The sequence below is a fragment of the Cebus imitator genome, unplaced genomic scaffold (assembly GCF_001604975.1).
Source record: "Cebus imitator isolate Cc_AM_T3 unplaced genomic scaffold, Cebus_imitator-1.0 Scaffold76, whole genome shotgun sequence".
NCBI classification, from domain to species: domain Eukaryota; kingdom Metazoa; phylum Chordata; class Mammalia; order Primates; family Cebidae; genus Cebus; species Cebus imitator.
Window position 1 is genome coordinate 6,732,513 of NW_016107391.1, and position 7,572 is coordinate 6,740,084.

Below are 7,572 nucleotides of genomic sequence, written 5' to 3' on the forward strand. Positions count from 1 at the left end.
AGATCCACCTGGTTTTAAAAATTGCAACAAAAAAATGCATAAAATAAATATAAAACATTGACCCTTATTGAAAACAATGTTTTTACGATAAAAAATTGGAAACACGTCATTTATCCTACCATCCAGGTTAATTCTGGCAATGTTTTATTTTATTTCCTTCCCACCTCTTTCCATGTATTGTGTATGTGTTTGATATTTTTAGCATTATTCTTTTATGTAAAATTATAGGTATAACTTCTGTGTGTGTGCTATATTGTGAGGGTTTTTGTACATATCTTTAACAATTTCTAAAAACTATACTGATGAGTATGTTATGCCGCCACATGGACACATCATGCTTTAACTTAGTGTTTCTCAACTGGAGTGGATTTTGCCCCTCCCCCAGGGGCATTTCACAACCTCTGGCTGGGGGAGAGAATACTACCAGCATTCAGCAGGTAGAGGCCAGGGAAGGGCTGTGTCTTGTTCACTTCCATTTCCCAAGGAGCTGGTCCAATCTGGCACCTGGTTGGGTTCAGTAAAAGTCAGTGGGATGAAAGAGCGACCCTCCCTTCTTCCTCCCTTGCTTGTGAGATGACCTATACTTACATTTGAGTTTCTAGGCCAGGCTCTTCTCTGTCTTTCCACTGGACGGGACATATTAGAATAGTTTCTGAAAATGCGTCTAAGGGACTCAGGGTGAAAGTGCAAACCAATCTCAAAGAACACCTGAGTTGCCGGCAACAAAAAGACACTGGCACACATTCTCAAAGATGAGCCCAGATGTTTCATAATTGCCCAAGACATTCTCATTACTAGTAATTTGCTTACTTACATGCAAGGAAAGATTTATTCAAAATATACAATATATTATGCTGATTCGTGGGAGTAGAATACTGGAAGAGTGATCACATACCACCGATGGAAGAAGTACAAACCTGACCCTAGCACTGGGAATATTAGTGAGAGGGAAGCATCTCTCTCTCTTCATTAGAGCACAACCATCTCCAACAAAAAGCCAGAACCCAGAGTCCCCTCCCGCCTCGGGCCTTTGCTGGACCTAGCAGAGGTGGCTGGCTGGAAAAAGCAGGGTGGACAAGGAACCAGGACAGGGCTCTGAGGCCACCCTGGAGATGGGTAGATGCCACTGCAAGGCCCCAAATCTCAGGGCCACAGGGTTGATTGTACAGTCACTGCTAGTCCTTTAACCTCAAAACTGCCATAATCAGACTCAGCCTGGATAAACTAATGTGACCTCCTGACTCATTGGGACTCAGTGAACCCCTGGACCCTGCATGGAGTGGCACAGCTTCCTCCTCACAATGTGGAAAGTGCTCTGTTTTCAGGAAAGCTGAGGAAAGCGGCATCAACTTCTTTTTTGTTTCCTTGTTTTACAAAAGAAAGCCAGTTGGCATAGCCTATCTGTATTTCTAAAGGGGCCATGGATTACCTACATCAGAGACACTTGGGATGCTTGTTAAAAAGGCACATCCTGGGCCCTACACTTGGCTTCCCGACTCAACCAGTCTGGTAGCAAGTATCAGGAATCAGCATCTCAATAAGCTCTTCAGGTAATTCTTTTTTTAAAAAAATTGTGATTATACACACACACACACACACACACAACGTGAAACATGTCATTTTAACCATTTTAAATATTCAAGTCACTGTGATTACAATTCACATTGTTGCACAAACATCTTCACTATTTCCAACATTTTTTTTCTGTGTGTGTGTGACAATGTCTCGTCCTATTGCCCAGGCTGGAGTGCGATGGGGCAATCTCACTGCAAGCTCCACCTCCCGGGTTCAAGTGATTCTCCTGCCTCAGCCTCCCGAGTAGCTGGGATTGCAGCCGCCCACCACTATACCTGGCTAAGGGTTTTGCTATGTTGTTCGGGCTGGTCTCGAACTTCTTACCTCAGGCGATTTGCCCACCTCAGCCTGCCAAAGTGTTGGGATTACAGGTGTGAGCCACTGCACCTGGCCAGTTTACAACATATTTTTATCACCCCAAACAGAAACCCTGTCCCCATTAAGTATAGCTTCATGTTTTCCCCTTTCCCCAGCCCTTGTAACCACTAATCTACTTCCTGTCCCTTTGAATTTATCTAGCCTAGACATTCATCTGAGTGGAATCATACCATGTATGTTCTTTTGTCTCTGGTTTAATTCACTCAGCATGATGTTTTCAAAGTTCCCAATGTTGTATCATGTATCAAAACTTTATTCTTTTTATAGATGAATAATATTTTATTATATACATGCACGCTACATTTTGTTTAACAACTTATCCATCTAGGGACACTTGGGATATATCAACCCTTTGGCTATGACAAATAATCCTGCTATGAGAATTAGTGTTCAAATATCTACTTGAGTCTCTGCCTCCCTTTTTTTGTGTATGTATATAACTAGAAGTGAAATTGCTGGGTCATAACTCTATGTTTCACTTTTTGAGGAACTGCCATACTGTTTTCTACAGTGGGTGAACTATTTTATATTTCTACCCACAATGCATGAGCGTTCCAATTTCTTCACATCCTCACCAATGCTCGTTATTTTCCCTTTTTTTTTTTCTGCCTAATGTGCATAGCTTTGGGATGTGGGAGGAAGCCCGAGTGCCCAGAGAAAACCCACACAGACATGTGGAAAATGTGCCAACTGCACACAGACAGTGGCCCCAGGCAGGAACTGATTTTTTTTTTTCTCATCAATGTTATAACGAAACAACATTGGGTGAACGGACATTATTGGAGGACCCACTGTGTAGCCATCTCAGTAGGTGTGAAGTGGAGTCTCACTGTGGTTTTTTTCAGATCATTCTCACACACGCTGAAGCTGGAGAACTCTGTTGTCAATAAAAGAGAACATTCAGCGGAGAGGGACCCAGGGTAAAGGGAAGGGGATTTTTGCCACTTTTCAAAGAGTTCATTTTTTTCTTTTTTTTTTTTTTAACAGATGCTGGTTGCTAATGCCGAGTTCAGTGGCCCATCATGAGCACTTCATAGTCCTGAAGTGAATCTGAAGAGTTTGGGGTCTGCAAAGACTGGATTTAGAGTTGTGAGGCTGCAGGCAGGCTTGAGTGAGCGGGGCAGCGGGCCAGCGCGGGTGACAGTGGTGCTGTGGAAGCCCACGGGCAGGGCTGCAAGCTCATTAAGCTTTTGCCAGTGGAAAGGATTGAGTCCGAGCATCTCTCCAGGGTCTAATAATTTTATGAGTCGGCTTTGTGGGATAACTTTGCTTTTTTGGAAGCACTGTAATGAGAATGCACAATAGGAAAAGTGCCAACTGGCTTTTTAATAAAGTCATCTGAGGCAGGGGTGAGAGAATAACTTCCCTGCCTTCCCACCAAAATGGTTTGTGCAACAGGACTCAGAGGGGAAGATACCAGGCTTCAGGCCCATCTTGACAGACATCAAATAGAGGGATTTTCTTGTATTCCAGGACTCTGGTCCAGGCTGAGTAATAAATCTCTCTGGAAGCAGGGGGATGCCTCCTTATGACCCTGCATCAGCCTGACCAAGAAGCAGGTTCCCATTAGTCGTGGGGGTTCTGAGGGTCTGAGAAGGGTTGGGTGGTACCCAGAGCTGACCTGAAAGCACTGTAGAGGCTGCTTTCTTCCAAATGCCAAATCCTGCCAGAAAAAACACTCATTGGCTTAGGTGTGATTGTGCTTATTTGGCTACACTGGACAATTAGCAAAGCAGAGCTCTGTGGGTAAGAGCACTCTCAATGGGACTTGTAAGAGCCACAGCCAAGAGATCAAATAACTCTCTGTGCAGCAGGCCTGGACTCCATCAGAAGGACACGCCCAGCCAGCCACGATGTAACTTTCGTGCAGACAGCCAGCGGGGCAGTGAAGCAAGCAATAAAAAGGCCTAATCTCTTAAGGCAACATGAATTGTTGGTGAGAACATAAGGGGAAAGCAACATTAGCCGAGGATCATTTTCTTCTTGTTATAGAAGGGAAAAAATCCTGCTAACACTGGTGGGCAGCAAGACACAATTTACAGGACTGGTTCTGTACACTGTTAGTCGTCCTGTAATGATTAGTGACTACCATCAACTGAGCGCTTCTTCTGCAACAGGTATTTTACATTTAATAGCTTGCCTAATCCTCATGATCCTGAAAAATTAGTAGTATTATCACCCTGTGTCAGTCAAGTTCAGTGTAAGAAACAGAAGTCACTCTAAGTCTTTCAAGCAAAAGGGGATTTTCATAGAGGGAATCAAATGTTTTTAAGATTGTGGTTAGGTCTGGAGTGATGATGAGCAGTTGGATATGTGGACACATCACATAGCTGAAATATCAGGAAGCTGCTGTAGCTGCCACCAGAGCCACTGTCATGACTACTTCTCCCACCCTTGAAGCTGGTGACCACCTTCCTTGGCTGCCTATAAACTCACCACAACCAAGTTTACCAGCAACCTCAGAGGGAGGAAGAAGGTGTCCCTCACCTCTGCCTTCCAGACCTCTCTCATAAGAACAATGACTAGTGGAATTTACTTCTAGCCAGAGCCCTAGCTGCAAGGGAGTCTGGGAAGCTTTCCAGGCTGCCCAAGGAAGGAGAGTAGAAGTGAGAATTCAGTTGAGCTCAGAGAGGTTAAGTCATTTGCTCAGGGTCACTCAGTTGGTAGTGGAGCCATTACTTCAGCCCAGGTTTGTAGGACTCTGAAGCCTGATCTTCCCATTGCTTTACAGAGAAGTTAGGAAAAAGAGAATTCTACATATTTTAAGTATCCCCTTTAAGTATAATTACATTGGATGGTTTTTATGTGATCTCAGATTAAATTCCCAATGGATTACTCTGAGTTTTAGAGATAATGACTCTGGCCATTGTGAGAAATGAATTGTTCCAGTATGAGGGAAGAGAGGGTAAAAAGGGGAGCAGTGAGAGAAAATAAAAGGGACTAGTTTGGATTTAGCTTCAGAGCAAACCTGTTTTCGCCTGGATCCCCGTTCCAGGCTCCAGGTTCTTGAGCCCCAGCCATGGGCAGCCTAGGGAGCTTTACAGCATCGTTGTTGAAGGGCAAGCATGGAAAAGCAACACTCACAGCTTAGTCTTATTGGCACTTAGGTGCCATGGATTAGGGCATTTCATCCACACAACAACATATGAAGTAGGCAACTATCTCCTCCAAATTTCATAGATGAGGAGATTGCGTCTCAGAGAGGTTGAATGACTTATCTAATGTCATACAGACCATCTGTGGGAAAGCCAGAGTTGGCACCTGAGTCTGTTTCAGTCCATATTCTTAGCCCTTGGCCATGTCTATACCTCCCTGACCTTACGAGTTCTGGCAGCCTCGGAGAGCACACAGAAACCTGGACTAGTCCAAAAAGGCCGACCACCAGCTGGGTAGAATCTGCCTGTGGCAGAGCCGCAGTGACTGACTCCACTCTGGAGAACTCAGGGGAGTGGGCTCTAGCAGGCTTGGGAACCACCTAGGGCTAGACCATCTCTCTCCACCAGTGATTCCTTCCACATGCATCATGCAGTTGCCCACTGCACCACGTCTTGTAAGACCTGGGGCAAGTCCTGAAACCACATTGCTCCACTTGAGAAATCTTAATGGTTTGCTAATCCAACCCTCCCATAGCACAGACGGAGAAGCAGAGACTCTAAGAAGGTCCCCTGCCAAAGATAATTCCCATGGCTGGGATCGGGGAGGGCGGACCCCAGGTCTCTTCATCCTCTCTTCAATTTTAGTGCTAACATTTTTAAAAAGAGGCATTATAGCCCAAAATAATGGGCCAGACACTGAACACCACTTGAATTCCTCTCATCGCCAAGAACTCCTCCACCTGCCCTTCTTTGCTGGCAGCTTCTAAGACATTTCTTGATCTGGGTCAGAATTACTTGGCTATACTGAACTGGTGAAAATTCATTGGGCTGGATACTTACTTTGTTTTTGTATTTTTCTGTATTATGTCATGCTTCAATTAAAAAAAAAAAGAAAGCAAGCTTACTTAAATATAATGTTGGCTGTACACCTCTCCCAAGACCAGAAAAATACTCCTGTGTTTTAATTGAAAGGTATCTTCCTCTAGTCTTAAGACACTGAAAAAACTGTATCCAATGCTGCTGTCAACTCAGGAGTTAAGTAGACTTGGAGAGGAAAAGACCAAGCAGGTTCAAGAATTCTGATGGAAGCTGAGACATTCCTTTTACTTTACCTCAGAAGGCAGAAATGCACCCACACCAATGATACCTGTGGCAGAGACTTGATAGTTGTTTACAAACTATTTACATCTTTCTCCTGGGCAACCAGTTAGACTACATTTCCCAGCCTCCCTTGCAGGTAGGTGCAGTCATAAAACTGTATTCTGGTGGGGCGCAGTGGCTCATTCCTTTAATCCCAGCACTTTGGGAGGTTGAGGAGGGCGGATGATGCGGTCAAAAGATCAAGACTATCCTGGCTAACATGGTGAAACCCTATCTGTACTCAAAATGCAAAAATTAGCTGGGCGTGGTGGCGCACCCCTGTAGTCCCAGCTACTTGGGAGGGTGAGGCAAGAGAATTGCTTGAACCCGGGAGGCAGAGGTTGCAGTGAGCCAAGATCACACCACTGCATGCCAGCCTGGTGACAGAGACTTTGTCTAAAAAAAAAAGACTGAATTCTGGCCAATAGAATGCCCAAGGTGATGGATGCACAATCTAAGTCTGGCCCATAAACACTTCCTTGTACACCCCCTGATTGCCTTTTTCAATCTACTGAGTAAATAGAAAATTCTCTGAGGCCCTAAGGAGGGTGGTGCCATTAGATGGAAGGAGGTTATGTCCCTGTGACATCAGCTGGAGGAGAGCAACGTAGGAGAGTTACCTGGCCAGGAGGACTTATGATGGGTCAGTGCATGAGCAAGACATAAACTTTATTATGCAAAGCATTGAAGTGTATAGCTTATTTTTGGCAGCAGTTAGCCTACTCTGAATAATACAAGAGCCATTTTAAAATTAGGCGAATCATTTTCTCAACCTAAGTCAGCTCCAAAGTATTTTTAAAAATCTAAGAAGCTACAGTGGCCTCTTGCCTGTTACCTATTGACTCATAAATCAGAAACAGTTTTAACAAAGGCAATTCACCTGTTTCCCAGGTCATCAGGGCAGCAAATCAATGGAGAAAGACTCATTCTTATAAAATGCGAGATTTGGCGGTCATTTTTTAAAAATACAATTGTTCTGTCTCCTTCCTTGTTGACAAAGAGCCTGTAACAGCAACGTTCTGGACCCCTTTAATACAGGGGCTAACAGTTCTATACCACCAGAGGGCGATACTATGTAATAGCTGATGCACAATAGAAGAATCCTTATGACAGTGAGCAACGGAGTCAACATTTATAGACACGGACCAGAGGCAGACACCAAAACTGTGGACAGGTTCCTGGGCAATAGGATGGGAGACAGCACAGGAATCTCCTTTCACATTTACCACACCGCTACTATCTCCTTTGCAATTGTCCTCACATCTAAACTCTGCCTGTATTTTTCCCGCATGTATAAGAATTCTCCAGCTGAAATACCTGATCACATAAGGCAAGGAAAAAAATGTGCTCAAGCTACCTTCTACCAAAACATCCAAACATGCAG